A 443-nucleotide genomic window follows, 5' to 3' on the forward strand; every position below is an offset into this window, starting at 1 on the left:
AGCGTACGACTGGTGAACGTCACTGGCATGTACGTGCCATCGTGCTCCTACACTAAGGCGGAGATCACCCAATCGCTCGCGTATACCACGACCACCGGTACCCGATCTGGATCGAAGTGTCGCAGCACGGGCGCCGTCGCGATCTTGTTCTTCAGCATCTCAAACGCCGTCTGCGCTCGGTCCCACTTGTCCCTTTCGTCCGTCTGCGCTGTCAGTCTTTCTTCGTCAGCTCGTACTTCGTCCCCAGTCTTTTGGCCAGGGTTCCCGCTCATCTCGTGGAAGTCGGCCTCTCGCAGCTCGTACAGGATCGAGACATAGATCGCGAGATCCTCAATGAATCTGCTGTAGTAGTTGAGGCTTCCGAGGAAGGACTGCATTGCCCGCAACGTTCCTGGGAACGGGAGGGTCGTCAGCGTTTCCAAGTTCTTCGGGTGAGCTTCGAG

The sequence above is a fragment of the Phytophthora parasitica genome (assembly GCF_000247585.1).
Source record: "Phytophthora parasitica INRA-310 unplaced genomic scaffold supercont2.34, whole genome shotgun sequence".
NCBI lineage: Eukaryota > Oomycota > Peronosporomycetes > Peronosporales > Peronosporaceae > Phytophthora > Phytophthora nicotianae.